The sequence below is a fragment of the Pteropus alecto genome, unplaced genomic scaffold (genome assembly GCF_000325575.1).
Source record: "Pteropus alecto unplaced genomic scaffold, ASM32557v1 scaffold7, whole genome shotgun sequence".
Classification (NCBI taxonomy): Eukaryota; Metazoa; Chordata; class Mammalia; order Chiroptera; family Pteropodidae; genus Pteropus; species Pteropus alecto.
In genome coordinates, this window is record NW_006494614.1 from 29,025,765 (window position 1) to 29,051,514 (window position 25,750).

Sequence of the window (25,750 nt, forward strand, 5' to 3'; positions counted from 1 at the left end):
TCCCATGGGTCCTTCATCAATTCTTCAAGAGTTCCTCGGTTTTGGGGATCAAGTGTCAAAATTTTTTTCAGAATGTTCTTGCACAAAAAGGACACGGAATAGGGGACTTGGTATCGTCCTTTCAGGATCTTCTTCCGTAGCACAGTCAAATCTGTTGCCATAAACGGCAATTTTCCGGTAATAGTTTCGTAAAGGATAACTCCCAGGCTCCATACGTCAGCTCCGGGGCCATCGTAGCCTTGTCGCAGGAAGACCTCTGGGGCGACATAAGGAATGCTGCCACAGAAAGTACGCAGCTTGTGGCCAACATGTGCACTGCTGAGTCCAAAGTCTGCTAGTTTTACATTCAGTTCAGCATCCAAAAGCACATTCCCTGACTTCAGGTCCCTGTGGACGGTGCCCTTCTGGTGGCAATAATGCACAGCAGAAATCAGCTGTCTGAAGATGCCTCGGGCTTCATGCTCCTTCATACAGCCAAAACGCTGAAGATATTCAGATAAGCTCCCTCTGCTCGCGTGCTCCATTACAAGGAAGATGGTGTATTCGGTGTCAATCACCTGATATAATTTTACAATATTGGGGTGGTTCAGGCTTTTCATGGTTTTTATTTCTTGTAAAGGTCGATAGGCGCCCCGCCGATTAATGACTTTGAAAGCCACCTCTACCCCGGTAAGAATATGTCGGGCCAACTTCACCTTGGCAAAGCTGCCCTCGCCAATGGTGTGCAAGAGCTGGTAGTGGCCAATAGAGGTGGCTGCAAGGTCATGTGGCATAGTGACCACTAACTACACTAACTGATAATACTATCACTGTAAACTATTCTAGCAGACAATACTAACTATGCTAACTGTGCTAATACTAATAAAAAATGCTAACTATACTAATTAACTGTGCTAATACTAATAAACAATGCTAACTATTGCTAACTGTGTTAATACTAATGAACAATGCTAACTATGCTAACTGTGCTAATACTAATAAACAATGCTAACTATACTAACAATACCAATACTAACTCTACTAAATGTACTAACGATGCTAACTACCAATACTAACTGAAAAAATTTTCAAAGAAAAAAATGAGAAAACAAAGAAACAAAGAAAAAATATGAGAAAAGAACAAAGAAAAAAACAGGAAAAGAAAATGAAAATATTGAAACAAAAGAATAAAGAACAAAGAAAAAAGAAAAAAATAAGAAAAAGGAGAATTAAAAAAATGAGAAAAAGAAAGTAAAGGCAAGAGGAAAAATAAGCAAAACAACAACAAAAAAAGGAGAAAACAAGCTAACTAGTCCAAGTCCAACAGGTCACCACAAATCAGCTTCCTGGGCTCTAAGGACAAAAACCTCAGCCCAGTCAGGGCCTTTATAGGAGTTTTTTCTAATTCCATCACAATGGTGCTTTATGAGGTCAGAGCAAGACATGGACCAATCATGGCTGGATATAAACCAGTGGTTTCCTCACTTCTTGGTTTCAAGACCTTATATTTTTTACACTCTAGGCAATCTCATTTGATCCTATGGTTTTAATACCGTCACTACTCTGATGACTTCCAAATTATATGTCCAGCCTTGGCATCTCCCCTCTACTCTGGTCTCATACATCCAGTTGCCTTCTATACATTTACATTAAAAAGCAAAACATAAAATAACCCATACCATGATACTATAGGAAAATGTTCTGTTGAATAAGATAAGGTACATTATTAACATCTGTAAAGCTGAGAGGAGGTAGTTTCATCATATTTTTGCCAATAAGATAATGAGCAGATTTCTCAACAGAAACTGTGGAGACCAGGGGACAGTGGGTTGACATATTCACAGTGTTGAAGGAAAAAAAGCTTTTAACCAAGAATCATATATCTGGCAAAACTATCTGAAAATGAGGGAGACCTTAAGATATTCCCAGATAAACCAACGCTGAGGAAGTTCTTTACCAATAGACCTGCCTAGCACGTCTCAGATCCTTCAGGTTGGAATAAAATGACACTGGGCAGAGACTCAAAGCTTTATGAAGAAATTAAGATCTCTGCTGAAACTCAGTGCATGGACAATTATAAAAGCTATACTCTATGGCCATGCCACCCTGAACAGGCCCAATCCCATCTGATCTCGGAAGCTAAGCAAGGTCAGGCCTGGTTAGTACTTGGATGGGAGACCACTTAGGAAGACCAGGTGCTGTAGATGTAAAAATAAAAAGAATAAGGGATTATAAGCTGACAAGGTCCTTGCAATCTGTGATGTCAACCAAGGGTTGCCTTGCCTGAAAAAATATTAAAATGAAATTTGCCTTCTAATCTCCTTGTTGCTTTCCAGTGGGGCTCATTCAGTCACAGCACTTTTCGTTCACTCACTCTGGATGAACTCTCTGTGAGGTCCCAGACTATGGATCCAGTATTTGCCCTGACCATTTTAGTGCACTAAAGACTGAATATAATATAGGACTCCAGTTTTAAACTGATAAATTGCTGTGGACTCATGAAAATGATTTGGTATATGAGTTTATGGGGACCATTTTATACTTTACTTCTGGCTCTACGTACAATGTAACTATGTAACTTTTTTTCCATGGTGTTTAATAGACCTGTAGATAGTTTTAATAAATATCGTTATATGATTACTATACTTTCTTTTATTAGATCATTTTGATTTCTAAGCTTCTTGAGTTTACGTTTCTCAATTCAGTTTACTTTTCTAAGTTAATAATAATGAGAACTACTCAAAATCCTAAGTCTTAACTATAAATACACACACTATCTCAACTGCACCCCCACCTCTCCCCAACACACATACATGCAGTGTTATATTAATAGATATTACCAAATTAATGTGAATAGTTAATAGCTCTCTGGAGTCAAAAACTAAATAAAATAGTCAACAATCATTTTACTCATGCTTAATAGTTTCTAACCCTTGCATAAGAATAAATATAAATGCTTTAAACACTTTCAACATAAGATATATTTATTTGGCAAACATTTGTGAAGGTGTACAAAATTATGTGCCAGGTATACAAAAATATACAAATATAAATAAAAATACATAGGACAAGCGAAAGATAGAAAAAATGTGCAAATATAAATTTAAAATGTCATCTAGCATCAAGGGTCTCATAGATAGGTAAGGAGAATCAATGTGATATATGCTGTAAGAGAAGTATATCTCAAGGCAGGCAAGGGGCAGAGTAGACTAGAGAGATGTAATAAAATGTGGAAATTGTTGCCCAGCCACCTGAGGGATACAGACAAGATAACAGACGAGAGAACCTTTAAGCTAAGACTTGAAGAATGGCTAACACTTTTAGTGATTTAATCATCGGTTATGATGCACTCTTGATGTTTTATCAAATATTAGATTAATAATGAAATGAAGAAAACTGATAACAATTAAACATACAAATAACTAAAGAGAATTTGTAACTCCCTTTTCATACCCAGCCTGTAACCCTCTTTGCTAATCTGAAACTAACATTCAGATCTTAACCTGAAGTCACCTTTTCAAGGAAACTTTAGCTGACACCCAAATCTAAATTTTTTTCTTTTATAACATTTATCAAAATTTGTAATTTGATGTTGTGTCTGTGCTTATTTGTGCACTGCATCCTCACTAGATCTTGGATCAGATTGTCAAATTGTATCCATCGATCAGTTTGTACTGAGCATGAAGGATACAGGCAATCCAGAAGCTTTGGCACAGAAGCCAGAGAGTTCACGGGCATCAAAAACATCTCCTAGGTTCTTCTTTCCTGTATCAGACATATCCCAGAATAATCATGTCTCTAGATGAGGTCCTCATAGTCAACTTATGGAATAAGAAGCATTAATTTATACAATATCCCCATTGAATATCAGTTGTGGGCCTAACTGTGTGGGCCAAACTTCATATGTTGAATCTCTAACCTCCAATATGCTGGTTTTGGGACATGGTTCTTTTGGGAGATAATTTGGTTTAGATAAAGTCATGAGGGTAGGACCCTCATGATGGGATTAGCACCATTGTAAGTAGAGATACAAGAGAACTTACTCTCTATCTCCCTTCCTTTTGAGGACACAGAGAGAAGGGACCATCTGAAATCAGGAAGAGAGCTCTCACCAAAACCCCACCATGTTGGCTCTTTGATCTTAGACTTTTCCAGGATTTGGCAAGAGCTATGAGAAAATAAATTTCTGTTGTTTAAGCCACTCAGTTAATGGTATTTTGTTATGGCACCCTGAACAAACTAAGACAATATTCCAGAAAGTTGTCCACATTCACCAGGGAACCACGCCTCATAAATCCATAGATTCTGAATATATTAACCTTATGGAATCTTTTAGCCAAGGATATCCTGCCTAGCACTTTCAACAGAGAAGATCTCTTCCTCCTAGCAAGTGTCATGTGTCTGCTTACGTAGAAGTCCAGTAGATCAAAAAATATACTGTGTTTCTTTGTCTTCTCTTTTCCCAAGGGTCAATACCTATACTCTTGCTCCTGCAGAGGGAAGGAAGGGATCGTAGGCAGGCTGCTTCCATAGTTTCCTCCCAACTTGATGAAGACAGGGACTTTGTGCATTTTGTTCACTAGTGTTTATCCAGCACTTTTCAGAGCTAGAATAACACAGAGCTACAGCCAGCTCAGAACTATTGAAAGAATGAGTGAAATAATGATGCATATTAACTACTGGGTAAAACTATAATATTGTTTGTTCTAAATATGTTTCTGTGAAGCCCCAAGAAATATACTCTACTTCCACTTGGTGATTTAATTCGTCATTGAACTGAGTGCCCTATGTTTTCTAATGAAGCAAACAATTGGCTTAATTTTATGTAGTCCAAACTATTTCCATAATGAAATTATGTTTTTGTAGGCTTAGGGTAATTGAAAATAAAAAACCACAGGTTTTGGTGCCTTCTGTCTAATAGTCAAATTTTATATATCATGTTATGATGGGTTCATTTTTAATATTACTTTGGGTTCTGTAACTCATGCTAGAAAGATTGTGAAAGTTCTCTGCTCTAAAAAAAATTGCTGAATTTTATCAGTAGTAAAAAAGTAGAAATTTTATCGATTAGTAACAAAGTAGAAAATATCTCCCCAAAGAACCCCTGCTTTTATGCAAATAAACATTTCCACAGAAGATGGGAAACAATGAATTATCCAATTATTTTGAAAATTAAACATGAGTTTCTTTAGAGACCAGAAAGGTCAAATTTATAACTAATTAATGAATACTACCTATATGAGCCCAGCTGTCAGCACTGACCAGATGGCACACTCACATGGACAATTCAAGAGAACTCGGTGAAGAGGCCATGTCAACTGGGAATGGTAAAGCAATCAGAGTCTAATAACAGCAAGAAGCCTATGAAACCCTGCCCTGAGAGTGTTTCTTTGTTTTATTCATTTATTTATTGCTTTGGGGTTTATATCCCACATATGATAAAGGGAGTCAAATACATGGTGACGGAAGGAGACTAGACTTTGGGTAGTGAGCACACAATAGAGTATACAGATGTCATATTGTAAACTTGTACACCTGAAATCTATATAATTTTATTAACCAATGTTACTCCAATACATTTAATTTTTAAAAAACCTGCCCCAAAGGGGCAAGCAGAAGTCACTGTTACGGAATCTGTAAAAGCAGTCACACAGTGGTAAAGGGGCTGTCCTACAGGTGACAGTGTCAAATCGTGGTCCAGCAAAAGAGATCAAGAGTGATGGTGGGGGGTGAACATCCTGATTTCTTTGTCTTTCTGTCCTTTGATTTCTTGTTTTAGTGCCTCCCCTTGGCCTAATCAAGAGAAAGCCAGATGGCAAGAGAGCCTGAGTGATACGACCTGTAGAGGCCAGCCTCCTAGGGCACAGAGTATAGTGGATAAGGCAAAATAATAGATATGGGAAGACAAACAGAAGACAGCTATCAGGAGACCCCTAAAAATGCCACAATAAGTAGGAATGGTGCCTGTGCTCATGAAGCTGACCAACTGGTGGCATACAGAATTACAAAAAAAAAGCTAACTATTGTAGACTGTTTCACAAATTGAAATGGAAATAATATGGGCAATAATGAATACAGAGAAAAGAGATACTGGTCTCTGTATTTGGAGGCTGGGAAAGAGGATATTATAGGTTGGGATTAAATTCATTTCACAATTTGGAGGATGAAGTTAGAGTCTGAGAGGGAGAAAGCTCCTTTGTAAGAGCACAGTGCTGACCTGGTATGGTCACAGAACTGAACAGAAGCACATAAAGCATAAAGTGGAAATAGGCAAGCCTGGAGAGTTAATCTGGGGGCACATAAATGAGAAATTTTCAAATAATAAAAACATTCAAGAGAATTTATGAAAATTCTTTGGAAAGTTTTACACATGGGCCAACTGTGTCTTCTGACTTCATAAACGAAGAAAGTTTTATCTGGGATGGGCATTCTAGCATGTTGAAGCCTTAGATTACTCAAGGCACCTGTAAAGTCTAGACTTTTTTAAATTGATTTTTTTCTCTACTAGGAATCCCCTTCTTTGGTCTCTAGGTGTGGCGCAGTGTTGTTCCAGAATTATAAAAAGGTGAAGAGATTGCTCTGATGGGCGGGGGGTGGGGGTGGAACATCTTAGTGATATGATACCCGCCAATAATGAAAGCAGTCTATAGGACATCTAAAACCTAGCTAAATGGAAATCATCTTTCCAAGACTTTTAAGTGGGAAAAAAAATTCATTGAATTAGTAAAATGAGCTTTCATCTCTAATCACTGTAGCAATCTATAGAGGGATAGTAGGAGCATAATCAAGGAGAGATAGAATGAGAAACGTGCCAATAAAATTTTCACCTTCAATTCAGAGATAATTAATCTTAGAAGTGTCATCTTACCTTATGTATTCTGTCAGCATTTTAGGTCATGGAAACCTGTCTACTGAAAAGTTTCCAGATGGATAGGGCTGAGTCCTAATTCATTTACTGCATCTATTAATGAGACAATACAATTACACACATTGTACCAATTAAGTAATGCAGTTATTCTCAAATTTTAACAAAAACAAGAATCATCCTGGCAGTTTTTTAAAAGTGCCCTTTCTGAGCCCTAAATCTAGACTTTCTGATTTAAGAGGGCTTGATAGGGCCTAGGTTTTCATATTGTTTAAATAGTGCCCCAGTAAACTCTGACAGGTTGTCTGTAGATTACATTTTGAAAACCTCTGAAATACGAGAAAACTGAAATATTCCAAGACAGAGTTGCTCAAGATTCTGAGGAAGGAGTGGCAGACAAATATGGCTGTCCAAGTAGCACTTTGCTTCTCCCAGTTATCTACTGTTTACTGCCATATAATTCACACCTCCTCCCCCGCTAAAAAATACTATTATCAAAACCAGAACTCTAGTAAATAGTTTTTTGATTAAATTTATTGGAGTGACATTGATTAATAAAATTATTTAGGTTTCAAGTGTATAATTCAATGATATATTATATGTATATTGCATTGTGTGTTCACTACCCAAAGTCAAATCTCCTTTTTTCACCAAATATTTGACCCCCTTTACCTTTTTCTACCTCCCTCCCTCTCCCCTTTCCTCTGGTAACCACTAAACTGTTGTCTGTCTGTGCTATAAGGTTTTGTTTGTCTTGTTCATTTGTTGCTTTCAATATTAGATCTCACGTATGAATGAAATCATATGGTTAGCAACTTTTTCTGTCTGACGTATTTCACTTTGCACGATAGTCTCAAGATTTGTGTTGTCACAAATGGCAGTATTTCATCTTTTTTTATGGCTGAGTGATATTCCATTGTATTTATGTACCTCGTCTTCTTTATCTGGTCATCTACCAAAGAGCATTTCACTTGTTTCCATGTCTTGGCCACTGTGAATAATGCTGCAGTGAACATCAGGATGCATATATCTTTATCTTTACGGATAAATGCTTTCAAATTTGGGGGGCAGATACCCAGAGGAGGGACTGCTAGGTGATATGATAGTTCTATTCTTAAATTTTGAGGAACCTCCATACTATTTTCCATAGTGGCTGTGCCAATTTATATTCCCACCAGCAGTGTATGAAGGCCCCTTTTTCCTTACGACCTCTCCAGCACTTGTTATTACTTGTCTTGTTGATAATAACCATTCTAAGAGGTGTGAGGTTGTATCTCATTATAGTTTTGATTTGTATTTCCCTAATAGCTAGTGAAGTTGAGCATCTTTTAATATGTCTATTGACCATTTGTATGTCATCTTAGGAGAAGTATCTGTTCAAGTCTTCTGCCCATTTTTAATTGGATTGTTTAATTTATTGTTGTTGAGTTGTATAAGTTCTTCATATGTTTTGATTATAAATCCCTTATCGGAGGTGTTGTTTGCAATTATCTTCTTCCATTCAGTTGGTTGCTTCTTTGTTTTGTTGATGGTTTCTTTTGCTGTGCAGAAGCTTTTTAGTTTGATATAGTCTCATTAATTTATTTTTGCTTTTATTTCCTTTGCCTTTGAGGTAAAATTATAAAATCCTCTCTAAAACCAAGGTCCATGAGTTTAGTACTTATGTTTTCTTTTATGCAACTTACTGTTTCAGATCTTATACTTAGGTCTTTGATTTATTTTGAGTTAATTTTGGTGTACAGTGACAAATAGCAGTCTAATTTCATTCTTTTGCATGTGACTTTCTAATTTCCCCGGCACCATTTATTAAAGAGGCTTTCTTTTCTGCATCGTATGTGAGGGCGATCTGACTGCATCATCTGTCACCCCACTGATTGCCAGAGTTGATTCAGCTGATCTGGCTGGCTAGGCAGGGTCCCCTCCTCCCTCACCCCTCCACTCAGTAAAGAGGACGACCTTCCCCAACAGAGGAGAGGACAGTTCTTCTATCAAGGGTATATGAGGAGCTGCACTCCCCTGCTGTAACCTCCAAACTCTCTAGTAAATAATTTTACTAAATGTGTTGCAAATGCACAGAAGAGCCCACAAGATATGAGGTCCCTTCTGAATAAATAGGTTGTAAAAGTTCATGATACACAAATTATCAACACAGTACCAATACAAATAAGACTACCAGAGAGTTCCTAAGAGCAAAAATTATTCTAGACAGCATGTGTGAATTGGATTGACCATCTAAACAGTTCACATTCTATCAAGCCTTTCTGCTTAAAACAGCTAAAACAGAATTTTTACTGTATAGCCTCAGGCCCTGTCAAACCTATCCCTTGTCCAGTATACCTTACCCTACTTATAGTATGTCCATTCACTCATTGTGCAAGCAAAAAATGTAATCATCCTGTATTTCCCATTTTTCACTTCACATATCACATCTTTCAAAAAGTTACATTGATTACCTTACTAAACACATCCTAAACATCTCATCTAAGTGTGGCCCGATCTGAGCCATCATCAGTCATGCTTAGAATTCCATGAAAGTCTTCTAATGGGTTTCACTCCTCACCTCCTCCAGTAATCCATTCTTTCCCAGCAGTAGGAATCGTCCTTCTCAAATGTAAATCAGATATCACCCAACTGCTTACAACTCTTCAATGACTTCCCACTAAAATTGGACAAAACAAAATATCAAAAAAAAAAAGGGCAGTCTCTCCTCACAGGAAATCAAGGCCTCTTGCAACCTTTCCTAGGCACATCTTCATTAATTCTCTTGCTTGCTCAGCCAATTAGCTATATGGGTATTGAGAGTAAGTTTCTGGAAACAGAATATCTAGGCTTGCATCTAGTCTTTACAATTTTCTAGCTTGGGCAAGTAAATGAACCTTCCTGTGTTTCACCTGAAAATAAATGATGAAATGAAATGTGCTTCAGAGAGTGTTTGGGAATGCTTTCTGTTTGTTGAAAAGCTCATGCTTGTTCATACTTTAGGATTTTGGCACCTGTAGTTTTCCTTAAAAGGACTGCTCATTTCTAGATCTTGGCTAGGACACCTTCTTCTCAGTTGATTTTAGCTGGGAGTCAGCTCCTCAGCGATACCTTCCCTCATCAGCCTGCTTATTTCCCTCTGTTCTAACTTCGGCAGTTGTCATGTTAATGTATTTTTCTGTGTTTCTACACCTAAGTTCTAGGGGAGTCGAAATTTTCTTTTTCTGGTACTGGAAACAATATCTATAAGCAGGAAGGCTATCTACTATAGAGTCCTATTGGAATAAAGAAGTTTGTAGATATCGTTTATTCTCAGGAAAAGCAGCGTCCTCAGTTACTAATCAACAAAACAAGAAATAAAATGTTGAAAACATGCCGTTGATGTTATTTATAGATATCTCTGTACACAGCATAAAACTATAGGCAGAGAAAAGACATATCAAACCCAGAATTTTAGATATCTCTCAGGAAGGAGGGAAGTACAGTGGGGAGTGGGGAGAAAACCACAGTAGGGACAAAGTAAGCTCCAGAATTTTGTTTTATTTACTTATGTCACATTGTATTAGATAATATTTTGAAAAACGAATAATATAAAAAGTTTTCATTTAAATTACTCGGTAAACCTGGATAAGAAAAATCTCTGCCCTTTATCCATTACAATGTTATGCCTTCTTTTGGCCTCAGTGATCACATTCATTGACCTAAGCTCATTTGTATGAATGAAATCATTATTTTATATTCTACAAATTAAATATTACCTGCCTTACAAAAGGGATAACGTTTTCTGAAATGTAAAAATATCATAGCTAAAATAAAGATTTTTAAAAGAAAAAGATATTTGGAAAAATTGAGATGAGAGAGATTTAGAGGAAGTAGTTAATTCAATTATGTACTAAATTCACTGTAGAAGATAATATAGATTTTCCCAAACCTTTTGGGATTTGGTAAAGCAATTCATAGTAACATATATAAGGATGTGTATTTTCTTAGCCATTAATCAAACTTTGTACTAGACATCATACTAGAAAACAATTGTTAAAAGAAACAAGAAAAAACATTATTAGAGGAAGACAAGGCTGGGTAGTATAATGTTTTATGTCCATTTTGTTCACTTTGTGGATCTAGAAACCCAGCTTTGTGCATCTAGAAACCCGGAAGACATAGATGAGTATAATAAAAATGTCAATTTAACAAGCTGCAAAAGCAGACACAAATTTCCACTGACCTTTATGTCATTTCCACTGTCGAGTGTCAAAATTGGTGAACATGAAACAACAGTAAAGTAAGGTACATAATCTTAAAGTGTATTTCATCTAGACCTTAATTAAACTACATAAATTCACTCTTGCCTAAACCAAATACACCTATTCAGAGAGCCGGGTCCTCCACCCGCTGGTTGCTGGCTCCTCCATCTCTTGGGAGCAGTGCGGAGTTCACCTTTCCAGCTTCCTACTGTTCGAGCTTCCACTTCACTTCTTAGTCACATCTTATCATCATCTTATACTATCGAAACAACTTTCGATAGCCTCTTAAGTGTCCCTAACATCCTTCTTTCTATCATCCTTTTTTCTTCTTGATTTTTCTGTTGCCTGCTTTCCATTTCTTTTACTTCGTTATGCTTCCCCTGACTAATTTCTGATTTTAATAATGGAAAAATCTTTTTTTAAAACCAGGCAGCAAAATGTCCTTTCTGAATTGGAACTAATGTGAAGGACAATAGAATTGCATCTTACTTATCACAGTAAATATTATCTTGGCAAGATGAATATGAAATGCTAAGTGCAATTTCTATTGTAAATTGTGCAGTATTTTAAGACTTTTCCCTGTGATTTAAGTATCTGGGTTTTGAAATGAGAGAAAAGGGCAGTGTCTTAAAAAAAATTCAATGCCTTTAATCTGTCGAAGTTGTCAATCAAAATATGGAACTCTACATAGACAGCCTTGGGCATATCAGCACCCTAATTACAGAAAGTCTGGCTCATCACCAATGTTTTAACACTTGATTTATTTCCTGTTCAATTTGTTCAATAGAGCCAGAGTTAATTGGTTTTCCAAATGGGTGTTAAAAATATAAAGATCTAGCTTCATTAAGTGGAGGCTATACTTATTATGCATCGGTGACTTGTAAGTCTGTGTAAAGGTTAGTGGGGTGAGCTTTCAGGGTATTGTATACAAAACTGCAGCTTTGACTTGGTACTAATATGGCTAATAACTAATAAATACTAAAAGTCACAGTAGGTGGTGAAAATAGAGAGTTGTTTTGTGAATTGAAATTTCCCCTAAACCAAATGCATTTATTAAAAACTATCTAAAAACAGCATTTTCTTTTTCAAGTCTAATGTATTTTATTTTTCTTCCAGAAAAGGTATTGTAGATATTTCCTGTGGCAAAAAAAAATAAAAATAAAAAATAAATCTATATACCAGTGGACATTTAGCAATGTGAGTTTTTTTAATATAGTGCTTAGCATTTCAATAATGGCTATTCTCCTGTGATATAGCAGTGCATTTAATATGATGTTTTGACACAATAAATGACAAATGGAGGACTCAACAAAGAAAACTAATGTGTATTGGGATAATTTTGGATTTCTACATGAGCACAAGAAAATCATAAAGCAGTGACTTTCATCTTATTTTCTAAAGTAAGTGCTTCAGAAAAAAAAATAATGAACACCACTATAAGTAATGCTTTTTTTCATTACTGTTAAATGTAATTCTTGAGAAATATCATCATCACTTTGCAGTAGAGCAATCATTTGGAGAGCAGCATTTACATTCTTTGTAGAAAAACAAGAGAACTCAGGTTGTGTTTGGGGAATTTTTTCAGAAAAGCTGCATATTTTCCACAGGAACAAATACTGATTTCATACCTCTCTGCCTCTACTTAGTGGATCAGCAGCCACCTCTATGTTCCTCATTTCTGGGGACCATGACAGAAATACCATTTGGTAAATTATCTTAAATAGAAGCACCAAAATTGAAATCTACTAACTTCTAGCTATGCTATCAATTGTAGAAAATATATGGTTTAAATTAGGACAAATCCCATAAATTGAAAAAGAATGTTTTTTCCCATGAAAGTATTAGTATGAAGAAAATTCATGTGGGATGATCACATCATATGAATACAATGAGTTAATTTTATTTCATTATATAACTTCATGACAGTCCACATTTTAATAAACTTATTAAGAGTAAACTCATTTTTCTTTGGTAGATTTGATTGTAAAAATAAATGACACTGTTATATTTGTTTCCTAGGGCCATGGTAACAAAATGCCACAAAATGAGTGGCTTAAAACAATAGAAATTTATTCCTTCATAGTTCTGGAGGTTAGAAGTCTGACATCAAAGGGGCAACAGGGCCATGCTTTCTCTGAAAAATTAAGTAGACTCCTCCCTTGCTTCCCTCTAGCTTTTGGTGATAGCTGTTAATCCTCGGTATTCCTTGGCTTGCAGCTGCACCATGTCAATCTTTTCCTCTGTAGACACATAGAATTCTACTTGTGTTTCTGTCTTTACATGAAGTTTTCTTCTCTTATAAGGACACCAACCATATTGGAGTAATGCTCATCCTAATGACCTCATCTTACCTTAATTATATCTGCAAAAGCCTTACTTCCACATAGGTCACATTTACAGGTTTCAAGAGTTAGAATTGCAACATATCCTTTGAGGAAACAGTTTAATCTGTAACAACTGTTTTGTGGAAGTATTTTTTAAATCAGAAGCATTATTTTAACTCAAATTTATTTATTGTTTTGACAAGTGATAAGTCTGGGAGATGCATTACTCCATCATCTTAGATTGCATGGAGTGGTGGTAAGGGTGAGGTTTGGTTCACTAATGAAATTTTGATATTTATGAGAGCTCTGTTTAGTTGAAGAACATAGCTGGAAATTCTTCCTGTAATAAAATTTGAGTTTTGTTTATTTATTCTGTTTTAATATTAACAAATATTCTAATAGAACGGATTAAAAAATACATTTAGCAAGGTTTTTCGGTGCACTGATTATTATCAATATAAGATTTTTATGATGAGTCTCCATGGACAAGTTATACAAAGGCCGAAATTTATGTAACCTTGTCTAGGATGAAGAAGGCCCCAAAAGTAAAGGTAGAGTCCATAACTCATTTACTTGGTTGAGAAAATTAATTATACATTTTTCATTAAAAGTGAGAGCAAAAAATTGTTTTCTGTAATAATTACTTCAGGAGTAGAAGTGTTTATGGCGATCAAGTCCATATCAGTCTTCTAATAATTGTCTTGAGATTGAATGCCCTGGGGACCAGATACAGTCTCACATGTCCATGGCCACTGACCCAAATGGTAATCCCTGCCAACCGCTTGCAAATACAGATTAAGTCCAGACCTCTGTAAATATGTGAGTAGATCAGCAAGAACTCAATACCTTTGCTAAAACTGCAGGTAACATATATACTGAGCTACTTATGAGCAAGTAATGACATTTGAAGGAATAGAACGTTATTACCTTCTTCATGTTATTTATGCTCACTTCCCACTGCAGTTTCTTGAATTAAATAAACACTTATAATTCCAAATTTTAGGTAAGGCCTAAACCATATTAGCATCATGTGTACAACTTTTAATAGTACTTATTGCCTTTAGCCCATGGACTGGATTGTTATCATTTAATTTCAATCATGGTGGATTGTTATATTGTTATAGAAGGTGACAGTGGCTCAAAGTTATGATTTTTGTTGAATCAATAAACAACTGTTTTGCCTTGAAGAATCCATTTGATATATTTTTGTGACAGGATTCAGAGAATCATAGAAATTCTCATTTGAATGGAGCTGGAAGTCAGCTAGTGTAAATTTTCAGCCACATCTCCATAAAGGAATGCATAAATTCAGTGATTTCTTTTATTAATCTTGCTGGAGTTCAACCAGACTAAAGCCAGGACTGAACACTTTGTTACTGACATAAACATGGAGGGGGTTAGGGTGATTCAGCAGATTCTGGAGAACAGTGGGAGGTGAGGAAAAACAGGAAGCAGTAATGGAGGGATAGCGCCAAGTGTGTATAACAGCACTTCCTCTATGAACTGGGAAACCATCAAGGAGAAAATAAATCTTTTTTTGTTATAATTAGTTACTGTCTAGTTACTTCCAGAACATGAGTTAATTTCATTTAACCCCTATGGGATTTGACCACATTGATACTGGTAAGTAAAAGCAGTTATGCTAATGGCTAAGTGATGAGCAGGGAACTGAGAATTCAAATAGAAACCGCACCTTGCAAGATTGTACTATGATTTGCAAAACAGATAAACGGTACCAAATAATGATATGTAAGACAAACTATCTAAGCTCAAACACTTTTAATATCAGTTCATTCAGAATTATCAGATCCAAAAACTACAGCAAATAATAACTCCTCACAGACTAATGTGGATCCAGCAATTCTTTAGTTTACAAATTCTGACCAGTCTTTGCCAGTTTGATAGTCTGCCTAGTTATGTGGTCTTCCTTACAACAACAAGCTAATAAACCCAATTTTATTTGACTATAGTTGAGCTCCCAGTGGTCAGTAGGCTTTAATAATATAATATCAAGAATAATTATAAGTACAATATTGTCATATAGCAAGAGTTAGTCTTCCATTTGAGTAGTATATGATCCATTAACTTAACTAACCCTGACCTTTTATTCTTGGATCATCTTTTCTTTCTTTCTCCATATCATTACGAAAATACCAAAATGCCTTTTCTATTCTAAGTCCCGCATTTGGTCATAAATATTTTTCTTGTAATTTTTGCTTCTCTCATTTCCATTTGTATTAAATTTTATTTTAAGCAGAATTCACTCAAATACATTTACATGCACATTTGATATATGATGGTAGGCTCAAAATTTTTTATTAGGGATGTAAATCCTCTTAGTTGCAAACCATGTTCATTTTAAGGGGTTCTCAAAATTAAACAACTTAAAATATGATGAACATAACATACATGTGAAAAAGATATAAGAATATATCTATAAAAATGTGAAAATGTGCTAAGACCAATGGTGAGTATATATTAGAAAAACATATAAATGCTCATATCTCAACTCTCAAGTTATAGAATATTAATAACATTTTTTGTTTTTGTTTCCTTGGAGATTTTACCACATTATATGTATGTTTATTCTGTTTTCCAAAGTAGTGATTTGTTTTACAGTTTATCTTTTTATTGATAAGATTGGCATTGATAAGGCATTTTAAGTCATGAGCTAGATGGCTATAAATTCAATAGTATTGGGCTTGGAGTAAGAAAATGTAACCTAAGTTGTACATGAAGAAACTTCAGATTTGATCATGGACTGAATATAAATAAATCTCAAAGGAATGAAAGTTGGAGTTTTGTGACATTTAGGTATATGAACAGATAGAAATATAAAAGGCAATGAGAAAAATGTTAAATGGGTTTAAGCCAGGAATAAATGTCATTCAAGTAGAGAAGAACCAGATTGAGCAAATGATATTGAAGTTGAAGTATCAGAGCACATATTGGCTCTAGATATCCTTCCCTCTGTACCCCCAAAGAATATTTATTCATTGCTGTTTAGATCATAATGCCATTTTACTCTCTTCTGAATTATAAAATTGGCTTATTGTATTTAATTCTCAGATACTCTAAATGTTTTAGAAAGTTTTTGTTCCTAATTCAGTATTAGGTGTCATGTCTTTGTTCTTTTTAAATTTGTAATAAACAATATCTCTTTAATCTACCCAAAAATCTCTTATGTAGAGGAGTATTAGTAGTCTTTTAAATGTGAATTTTCTTGAGATCCTGTGACAGAAGCTACAGATTTTTCTCCTACGATATTTTACAAAATTTTCTTTATATTACAAATCTCTCTTTACAGTGATAAAACTAAAAATATTCAATGACCGATGCACCATGAATTATACAGCTAAAATCCTACTTACAGTATAAAGGTTACTGCAATATTTATTCATAGCTTTGAAGTGATTGAAAAGAAGAGGGTATTAGAGTAGGGTCTTAATGAGAATATGTCAAAGAAGCTCCATCACATTTGTCAGACAATTTTTTGAGGGTGACATTTTCTGGGCACAATAGTTTAAGCTGACATTGGTTTGCAAAGCTTAATAAAAAATTTTTGCAAACTGTATTAGTTCACATATCAATAAAACATTGGCTTTAGGTTTCTTTATCGATTCAGCATCAACTCAGAAGAAAGCAGGAATCTGAAGGTCAATGTTTTCTTAAGATATTTTGCAGGTACCTATTCTATAAGCTGACTCAAACATTAGAATAGCTAAGCATTTCAGGCTCATGTGTAATAATATCCTTTTGCATGAAAAGTTGCCCAATTTTCTTGCTAACCAAATGTCAAAGCATATACTTGGGCAGTAAACTAATTGGTTGCAAACCTCATTAAGAATTCTGGATGCAGTAATAGCTTTTCTCCAATTGCCACTGCCTTTAATGAGAAACAGAACAACAGAAGCCACATTACTGGTCTGACAATTTGTTCTATTGATTTATTATGCCTGCTTTGCCACCATCTACATGAAGGGACTACAAAACATTATTCTGATATTAGTGCATTTTGACTTCTGCAAATATAATAAAATGAGGCTAGTACTTAACTGTGACACTATTGCTTGGTAGTTTACCTTTTTTCCAGTGGAATCTACTGGCTACAACTTAGGTAAGAAACTTATATTTAGAAAATCATTATTATAGATTATTTTTATTTAAATCCTGAAATGAAGAAATAGATGCGTTTAACAAATTGCTTTAAGCATATTTTTATGCCAAATTTAATTATTTTTTAATTTTTTTACTTTTTCTTCCCTTCATTCTTTTTAGAGGTGAAATTGTTTGTTGCTTCAATCTATATATCATAAATGAGGAAAAAAATTAGAAAAACAGCTAAAAATGTATGAAATGGCAATCTGAATATTTTTTCACATTTAGTAATCTCTTAACCTCATTTTAAATTCTAAAATGTCCTATTTTTCCTTTAGTTACAAGGATAATAATTGAAATACAGAAATATAGATTGTAATTCATATCCAACATAAAAAATTACTGTAAAGATTGCATGTCTCATTTATTTATTTTCAGTTTTATCTTTAATGAGCACACATTAATACGGCAGTGACTCCTTTGGTGCCATTTTAGAGTTACATTTAGGAGAAAATAGATCATGTCATTGAGAGAAATCACATTTACCCTTTGGTCAATACTTCTTCAGAAACCTATTGCTGAAGTTCAATTTCATTGTAATTACACTGACTTCTAGTAAAAAACTTGTTTAATGGAACTAGAACTACAATTCTGGATATAGTTTCATGTTCATAATCTAACATCATGTAAAACCTCAGTTTTATATTTTGTTTTAGGGCCCATTTGAATACTCCATGTTCACATTAATGGATTAATATCAATTTCTGTGTCTTTCTAGCAGGCATACATGGAAACTAGGTACTTAATGTGATTGTCCACTAGAAGGAATTCTACACTTAAATATTAAAATGAATCAATTTTATAGATTTTAACTACTCATAATAGTTGAGTTCATGCTCTCACATTTTATTTGATGTATATATTTAAATTAGGGACTAAATAAGTTTGCAGGTGGGAATATTCTTTCTCAAATAAGATGCCCACCGAGTGATAAGATGATGCCTGCTGGGCGAGCATTCAAGTAGTTGCTTTATTTGAGTAACTGAATGGGAATTTAATTTCTTCTTCAAATCTCCCTCTAACATGACAGTTGATTTAATATTGCTATTCAGTAGGGGTTTTCTGGCTATATTATTTATAGTGATCTGTGGTACCTTATTCGTAAAGTCGAAATATGTTTTACAGAAAAAGGGATATTTTGCAGGCAAGTAGAGTATATTCATCTTGAAGAAATCATTTTACATTGAGAGGACAGTAAGTAAATTATATTAATTTTAAAAGTTGAAAGTGTTAAAATTTAGTTACTATAGTTTCTACAGAAATTAACACATCCTTTGAAATAACAGAAGACAAAATTGAAAACTAGATTAAACCAACCTTTGAGATTCAAACAATAATATCATTGTAAGAAAATTTTTATTTGGGAAACCAGGACATATACCAAAATTTAAACTTCCAATTTAAACACTCTAAATTAGTACATATATTATTTGTACATCCTTTATTTTTAACTGAATCCACTTGTAGAAAGGGTGTTTTAGTTATCTGTTGCTCCATAAAAAATCATCCCCAGAGATTGTGGCTTAAAATATTAACAATTGTTTTATTACTACTCAGGGCTTTGGAGGAGGGGGTCAGAAATTTGGGAATGGCTTGGTTAAGCATTTCTGACTCAACTCTCTCATATGGTTGAAGTCAGATGGTGTCTGGAACTGGAGTAGAGTGGGGATGCTGAAGCAGCTGGGGGCTTCCTGGGCATCTCTCCATCTTCATGCAGACTCAGGGCCTCTCAATGTGGTCTCTTTACTCATGGATTAATTTGGGCTTCCTCACATGATGGTGACCCCAGGGATGTTAGACCGCTTATGTGGCTGCTCAGGGCTCCAGCGGTAGTAGCACAACAGAGAAGCAGGTGAAAGCTGTATCACCTTTTATGGCCTGGCCTTGAAAATTGCATGGTGTCATTTCTATCTTAATCCCAAGCCCTGCTCAGAGTTAAGAAAAAAAGAGCACAGACCTCACCTCCTGAGGGGAAGTTATGACCATATTACATTGCAAGAAAAACAGTTGGATATGATATATTGTTGCAAACATCTTTGGAAAAGAAATTCTGGCACAGCATCAGTGTTTAGAGCATAGTATCTGAAGCCTGACTTTTTGGGTTCACATCCCAGCTCCACTACTAACTACTTATATGAACATGCACAAATTGTTGAGCAACTCCACCTCAAAAGTGAGGATAATAGTTGTGCCTACCCTACAGTATTGTTATAAAGATTAAGTCAGATGATATGTGTAAAAGTGCCATGTGCAGTGCCTTACATATACTAGGTACAATTAAGTGTCTGCAATTACAATTATTCAGTCATATTTGTTCAAGTAAGCTTGAAAGTATAACATATATGAGACTGTGGGGTTCTCAGTAATAAGAAGTGTATCTAAATTACCCCTATAGATACAGGGTCAGTAGGCTTTTAATATGTTTTCTTTACAAAGATGCCTGTGGGCATTCATCCCTCTCTGGAAAGGGTGCTGGGAACGACCTTAATTCTTATGCTTCTTAATAAACATTATTTTCTTAAGCAACAAGGTCACCTGTAAAAGAATTGTTTATTGTGTTTTCAAGCAATTGACAAATTGTTTGATCTTCAATTCCCACACAGAATCTAGGAGCTGATGATACTTAGATTTCCCCAAAAGCAATCTAGGTTAGGACAGAGGGCCACAGTCACAGGTGTTTAGAAGTAGGAATGCTGTCCAAGTGTGAAGAACTAGCAAGAACAAGTTGATGTCCCAGTCCTGAAGAAGGAGATACTATAGATAGAAATCTAAAACAGGAACTCAGCAAAGGTGAACAGATAAAAAAGTGATTTCCATACTACGGTATGAGATGGAGATGCCTAGGTCAGAAACAAGAGTGGACCCCTGAAGGCCTTGTTTCCTACTTACAGCCAAAATGGGCCCCATATCTGAAGAAAGTAGATCCAGCTGTTAATTTGAGAAATGTCCAGAATTAGGAGGACCCTGAAAACAGTACATCAGAGTAGGATTTTTTCCAATTAGCTCATGTTAAAAAAGGTATATGTAGCACCGCCTACACTACTACACGACTACTCTCCAGTGTAGAACCAGGTTAATTTTGAAGGTAGTGATTCTGAGACACATGGAGCATTTGCTTTGCTGCTCATGGGGAAGGAATTGAGGGAGCCTAGGCACAGCAGAAAGGAGCAGTTATGATCACCTCACTCCAGCTCCTCGCGTTAATGGTGAGAGAAGCTGCTTTTAACACATATTTTCCGACAGGACTACCTGACTTTGTACCTAACAGTACAATATGTAGCAATGTGTAGTTCGTCTATATAGGATTTGAATTATAAAAACATGAAATTAACTTCTGAATCATTCTTTTTGTAAGAGTTTTGCACTAAGATTAGTTAAGGACCAATAACTCTTATCCTTAGATCAAGTCTAAGCAGCATTATTACAGTTCCAAACTTGAGCTTAGGATACAAAAAAAAAAGCCATTTCAGTTATTCTTTGAGATTTGAGAGATCCAAATATAGGCATATTATATAGGAAATCTTATTACTTAGAGGTGTGTGTGTATATACTAGCATACTCATAACTTAGATACTCATGTGTTTTGATTAATACACATAACTTACTACTTTGTAACTTTTACATGTAATGATCAATACCCACAAATAATATTTTCATAGAATTGTCAAACCACAGTGGCATTATAATGTCGAAAGAAGAAAAAGGTGAGTGTAGAAAGACAAAATAAGGATTATTCTTCAAACCCATTTTAACTGCCCATCCAGCTATTTTTTTTCTTCTAAATATTGTGTAGTATATTCCATGACCGAATGGATGTAACAATGTGGAGAAATTCAGTCATATAGTACTGTTGATGAAGGTTTTGGTTTTATATGCCAAGAAATTAATTTGAGAAATTTTAATTAGAAGGGAGCTAACTGAAAAAGTAATCTATCAAGTTTTGAGGATTACGTGTTTTAAAAATTTTTTGATTTGGTATTAGAAATTCTAAGTGTTAGTATCTCTTAATGGTAATATCTCTTGATTATTTTATTGAAAATATACATTATTCACAAAACCATGAACTATGTGAAAGAAAAAGACTTAGTAAACTTAGAAATAAGAGCACATTTTTTAGGTTATAGCAGTAGGAATCTGTAATGAAATATCCTCAAGATATTCAAAATGATGACAAGAAAAGAAAAAAAAGGACACTTGTATAGCTTATATCTGTGCCTGCTTATATCCATGACTACTTATTTAATGATTTCTAAAAAAAAAATAAAAATAAAATAATGTCTTAGAACTGATACCCTGGAGACAAAAAAAAAAGAAAAACACAAAAAAACTATAGCATTAAACACTTGCTATACTGTAATTCATGGTTAATACTGCAAAGCTTAATAAAAGAATACCAAGCCTCATAGAAGATGTTTCAAGTCCAGACTAGTTTTTCACTTGTTCCTTTGACTCTAATTTTAATAGCTGTCAAAAACTGAGGCTAAAGTATGTCTTCATCATCGATTCTTTAATTTTCTAAGTTATTTTCAGTTAATTTTACCAATTTAATGTTACAACTATATAACTATTTACTTGTGCATTAAATATATTGAACAGTTTTTTTTGTCTTATACATACCATAGTATATGTCTATATATTCTATAGGTATATGCTACTATAAAATGTGTAGAATTTTCTTATTTAGGAGTAAACTACAGAGTAATGACTGAAAAACGTAAAAAATATAGTTTCCAATTTTATCCTTTAAATATTAAATAAGCTAAAATGCATCATTTACCCAAGACATTAATGTAATAAGAAAGAAAAAATACTTATTTGCTTTTATGATGATTGTGGTGGCCTAGTAGAATAACTAAATAATTTATAATTTAGAACTTATTCCAATATCCTAAAATTCTGTAGTTTTTTTTTTTTTGGATTACTTTAAAACAAATGGTATAAAATGCATTTATACTGAAAAATGTTTATGTTTTATACTTATGAATGAACTACAGTATTCGCTAACCAAACTAATCAAAACTAATTACTCTTTTCTAATGATGTTACATGACTTTAAACAAATTACACTGGTACAAAATGTGGTCTTGTATACTCTTTGCTGCTTTGACAGTAAGCACAGATTAGGCAACTTCATGCTCGTGAACATCAAGATGAAATAATTCACATTGCATAGGGTTCTTGTTTCTGCATTTGTATGTTTCTACTCATACAGAGAATGAAGTGTACACATAGGCTGCTAATAGCGCGATACAGATACATCAACATGACCACTCTGGAGAGTGACATCAGCAGCATAACAGTGTTAAATGTTCCTCTTTTTTAAGCCCTTTTTAAAACAATGAAATAGATATCCATCCTGAAACAAAAGTGCTTTTGTGGAGTTATGAGATCTAACACTATAGGCCAAGGGACCCAGAAGGAGTTGCACCCACCTGTGCATCCAGTAACAGGCACACAGACCTCACTACAAGCTGTGGAACCAGGGAAGACAGTGAACATGCTCAGACCCCTCTTGGCCCTGTTGGAAAAAAAAAAAAACTGGAGAGTGCTGACCTGGGCAGATACTCACACATGAAAGAGAATTTACAGAAGTCTAGCCTTCCATACGGGAGATTTAGGCACACCATTGGAGAAAAAAAATACATTTAGTCACAGATGAGGCAACTGTAAGAGAAACTTTCCCAACACTTCTCTCATTTTTAAGTAAACACTGCACAGGGCTGGTCTATCTGGCAACAGTAATCTCTCCTGTAGAAAAAAAGGAGACCTGAGTGATTGCCTAGCTATTCCCATTATATAGGTGGAGAAACCCATTTCTCTCCAGTGGCACCCAAGTACTGAAGTGGAATCCCCAAGACTTGGGGAGGAAGGAGATTGAGAAAGAAGCAGATAAGGGACTTGGTTTTCTTGTTGACCGTACTCTGCAGAAAGTCTACCTAAGAGCTTCTGGGTATACCACACCCAGGGACCTCCCTAACAGGTCTACAGGCCTGTGGGCAATATCCAGAGGACTACGCTCACACCTCCCCTAAGAGCTGCATCGAGAGAGCTCAAGTAGACAGAGTGCACTCAGAAAACAGGCCATGGACTGTGGGGCAAGAGAGAAACCACAAAGTTGAGCTACAGCCCCACCTTCTGGAAACAAAACCGGTTTCCAGTAGCCAACCTGGTGATTTGTAGGAACCAGAAAAGACATAAAAGTTCTTGCCACAAAAAGGAGCAAATACAATGCAGCAGGCTTACCAATACAAGGACAGAAAAACCCGTGTAATAAAAACACCATCATCGAACAAAATATCCCAACTGAAGACAACTAGCAAAGATCTAAGGAGGTGTGTGCTACTTCAAATGTGAAAACAGCCACATAAAACTACAAAGAACATGAAAAGTCAAGGAAACATTATCACAAAAAAAAATAATAATAATAATTCTCTAATAACCAAGCCCCAAGGCATGAATTTTTGTGATCTAACTAATAAAAAATTCAAAACAGCTGTTTTGATAGAACTCAGCAGCAAGAAAACTCAGGACAATTCAATGAAATAAAAAAAAAAAAAAATACATGCTCCTAATGAGAATTTTTTCCCACAAAGATACAGAAATCGTATAAAATGAACCAAACAGAGATTCTAGAGCTAAAGAACGTAATGAATGAAATGAAAAATGAAATAAAGACCATCTGCAGTAAAGCAAGTGGAAGATAAAGTAAGTGAGTTGGAGGATAGGAATTTTGAAATAACACAGTTAAAGGAGAACAAAATTGAAGAATCAAAAAGGATGAAGAAAGCCTGTGTGATCTATAGGACTTCTTTAAAAGAACAAATATTAGAATAATTGCAATTCTAGAAGGAGAAGAGTGGGAGAAAAGAGCAGAAAAATTTATTTATAAATATAATAGCTAAGAAATTGCCAACCTTGGGATAGAATTAGACATCCAAATTTATATAGCTAACATATCACCCTATTATCTCAATGCAAAAAGACCTTCTCAAAGACACATTATAATGAAATTGTCAAAAATCGAAGACAAATAAAAAATCTAAAAAGCAGCAGGGGGAAAAAAATTATAATTTAGAAGAACCCTCCACTAGGCTATTAGTGAATTTTTAAGCAGAAACGCTACAGGCCTGGAGAGAATAGAATGACATACTCAAAGTGTCAAAAAAAAATTGCCAGCCAAGAATACTCTATCCAACAAAATTACCCTTCCGATACAAAAAAGAAATACTTTCCTAGACGAACATGTAAGAAATGCTAAAAGAAGTTCTTTAAGCTGAAATCTAAAAACCCTAATCAGCGACATTAAAACATGAATGTTTACAACACACTGATAAAGGTAAATATGTATTCAGACTTAGAAAACTCTCAATCTGTAATAAGATAGTGTAATAGGTCAAAGAAAAAGAGTATTAAAAGCAATTATCACTACTACAATGTGTTAACAGATACATAATATAAAAGAGGTAAATAATTACATCAAAAACATAAAAGAGAAAGAGTAAAAGGGTGAAGCTTTTATAGACAATCGAAGTTAATTTGCTGTCAGCTTAAAATGGACTGTTTTATCTATGAGACATCTTATGTAAGCCTCATGGTAACCACAAAGCAAAAACCTAGAACAGGTGCACAGAAAATAAAGAGGAAATAGAGCATATGACCAGATAAAATTACGAATTTATAAAGGTAGGCAGGAATAAAAGGAAAAGGAAAAAAAAATGGAAATACAAAACAGTTAAGATGGCATAAGTAAGTTCACATATCAATAATTCTAAATGTAAATGGATTGAATTCACCAATCAAAAGGCATAGAGTGACTGGATGGATAAAAACCAAGATCTAACTATATGCTGTCTACAAAAGACTCACTTCAGCTTTAAAGACACACATAGGCTTAAAGCAAATGGATGAGAATAGATATTTCATTCAAGTGGAAACCAAAAGAAAGCAGGCATAGCTATACTTGTATCAGACAAAATAGACTTTCAACAAAAACTGTAACAAGAAACAAAGAGAGTTATTACATAGTAATAAAAGTGTGAATCCATCCAGAAGATATAACAATCATAAATGTATATGCACCCAACATTGGAGCACCTAAATATATTAAGCAAATGCTAACAGATCTGAAGGGATAAATATATAACAATTCAACAATATTAGGGGAATTCAATACCCTATTTAGAGTAATGGATACGTCTTTT

At 34.8% G+C, this 25,750-nt stretch overlaps 1 protein-coding gene and 1 pseudogene across 2 annotated transcripts in view; both read left to right on the top strand.

The window, feature by feature from the left end:
• KHDRBS2 (KH RNA binding domain containing, signal transduction associated 2) overlaps nucleotides 1-25,750 on the top strand; it is a 498,248-nt gene that overhangs the window by 367,946 nt on the left and 104,552 nt on the right. The gene's annotated exons all lie outside the window — the stretch shown is intronic.
• Nucleotides 2,068-2,186, top strand: LOC112474759 (annotated as a pseudogene).